Genomic DNA, 2770 nt, shown 5'->3' on the forward strand with positions numbered 1-2770 from the left:
ACTACATTCTTCTTACGTGCTTCCTGAAAAGCATCACAATCTCTGCAGTGTTGGTGCTCTGTACTATCACACCAAATACATCGTCGCCCTTTTCTTTGACCAGCTGGAAAAGCAGTCACTGGAGCAGGTGCAGCAGGTACAGACATAAGTTGATCCTTTAACTTACCAACTTCAGCTTTGACTGCTTCAATCGTCAAATCTGCCAAGCCTTTAATAACATCATCTACAGATAAGGGCACTGGAGCAGCAGGAACTGGTGGATTCATAACAGGAGGAGTAGGCTTAGACAAAGAAGTAGCAGGGGTAGAAGAAGAAGTCTCCAAGGATTTTTCAGAAACTGATCCTGTATTTCGATGCAATCTGACTCTCCTGCGCTGCTTCTTGACAAGAGCATTCACAGCATCAATGACATGTCTCCACTCAGTCTTTAAACCTGAATCAGTAGCTTGATCTTCCAAAAGATTATCCAACTTTTCCTGTAAATCAGCATCTGCAGCTTGCAAAAATAATTCCACTTTCTGCATCTCCAAAGCTTGCTGTTCAGTCCCATCCAACTGATCATAACGGCTTTCAAACTCTCGCAGAAGAGCGGTAACAGAAAGTCCCTTATTAGGCATAGAAACCCATGCTAAAAAATTCCTGCGATTCATAAGACCTGTATCCTCCAGGAAATATTCATCTTTTAAGGCCTTTTTAAATTCAGCCCAACCTGCATGTGCCTCTTGAATTTCTGCAATTCGACCTTCAAGAGCGCGCACCACGATCCGCAAGAAGTAGCGGCTCCAAACATCTTGAGAAACACCAAAAAACTTCATCTTTTCTTCATACAAATACAGGTAAGTTGACACTTGCTGGCCATTAAACTGCTTCATCTCCTGTTGGACAGCTTTCAAAGCCTCCATAGCATCACTGTCTCGTTTTGCATGAACTTGCTGCTGCATATACATGGTAAATGACTGAAACAGGTTCTTCATGACATTATCATCTGTCATCTCTTCTTGCGAGTCTCCCATCTTGCTGATGACGCAGCACTTTCACGTCGGGTTCACCAGAAATGTCGTAGAGTTCACGGAAGGGCTGCAGAACACGGGGTTCAAGGTACAGCAATGGAAGAGTCAAACAAGAAGAACTCAAATTTTTGATGACAAAGTTCACTATATTGCTTGTCAAATGAGTTACAAGAAATTCATGTTCAGGATAATCCGAAGTATTTCATAAACTGTTTACATTCAGGTGTATGTTGACAGTTGCAGTAAGAAGGGATACACTCTTCACATCAGCATGTTCATTTCATAACTTGGCAGTTGCTAGTTCAGCAGAAATTTTCAGCATTGGTACAAAACATTTTCATAAATTCTGCATTTCTGCCTCTTATCACAGACAGCATCCATTCTTCAAAAACTTTATCTTCTTCTTTCTACAGCCTGTTTTGTAAGTGTGTTGAAATGTATGATGTTTCGCATCATCCTAACAGATTTGTAAAATGGGCAGAACCTATCATAGGGGTAAAGGCATTCTATGTCAAATAATCTTCATGAAGAAGTTTGGCAAACTCCAAGATTATCTTTTCTGTTTCAGTGAAGGCATCTTTACAATTTCTCTTCTCCTATATCCTGTCCACAATCTTCCTCAAGTGAACATCAGAATACAACTCGGAAATTAGCATGTACCCTAAAGCATCAATTGCATCAAGTTCCATGACCTCATTATAATAAAGCTTCCCAAGTGACAAGTTCCCATATTTTCTGTAGCCAGTCAACAAAGCTAACCAGCCAGTAACATCTGGGAATGTAAACATACACTGGAGCAAATCTTGAGCTTCATTCAAGTATCCTTCTGCAAATGGGACTTGTTCAGGAGCCCAAAAGGGAGGTGAGGGAAATCAAAGTCGAAAGAGGTAAGGGCATAGACCTGTATACTGCACGCAATTAAAAGGGGAGGGGTAGTCAGGACAACAATGCTTTAGCCTCCCAAGAGCAACCAGGGACGAAGTATCCATCGCGGGATGGACTTGTCAGGCCATAAAAATCCCTCACACCAAACAGCATGTGCTCCACACGACCGCTGCCAGAAATCTTGTTCCCATAGAGGATTTGGCATCTAAGCACATTCAAACTTTGACAGAAATGCGGCTCTGTCACTTATGGGTCTGTCATTAAATGATCCAATGTAGACACGGACAACTTCTGGAGTGTTGAGAACTTTACCAAGAGACCACATGAGGGCTCCATAGACCCTCATCAGCTGTTGAGTGCTCACTTGATCTGCCTTGTTCAGAACGACTCTTATCTTATCCTCATGCCCACGAAGGGATGAAATTACACGCTTGAATTCATCTCTGATGTCTAGCTTGTGGGGATCAATCAACAGTAAAATAAGGTCGCACTTGGATGCAAACCACTCTGTCACACTTGTGAAGTCATAGCTACGTTGTGTCCGCTGCTTTTCTCCGGACAGAACTCCAGGGGTGTCAATAAAGGTAACTTGTTCCTTTGACGGCATAACCTTTCTCAAGCAGGCACTTGACAAGCCAAGAAGCTATGAATCCACTAGCTCCAGTCACACACACGGTCGGCATTTGTGTTGCATTGCACACATTAGCATTCATGTCCAACTCCTTCACCATGGCTTGCCAATCGGATGGGACTGCCGATGATCACAGCGACTGTTTTGGCAAGTAGAACAGGCTAATATGCGACGAGAGAGAGAGAGAGAGAGAGCTCTGAACGAATGCACCCACCAGCTCTCTTTTCTTTTGAAAAGAAAAGCA

The 2770-nt window shown here is 42.9% G+C and overlaps 1 pseudogene; it reads right to left on the minus strand.

The window, feature by feature from the left end:
• Positions 1 to 2100: 2100 nt before the first annotated feature.
• LOC148028080 (EH domain-containing protein 1 pseudogene) lies at positions 2101 to 2502 on the minus strand (annotated as a pseudogene).
• Between the last annotated feature and the right edge of the window lie 268 nt (positions 2503 to 2770).

The sequence above is a fragment of the Lygodium microphyllum genome, chromosome 12, assembly GCF_053477565.2.
Source record: "Lygodium microphyllum isolate KBCC chromosome 12, Lygodium_microphyllum_v1.1.10, whole genome shotgun sequence".
Classification (NCBI taxonomy): Eukaryota; Viridiplantae; Streptophyta; class Polypodiopsida; order Schizaeales; family Lygodiaceae; genus Lygodium; species Lygodium microphyllum.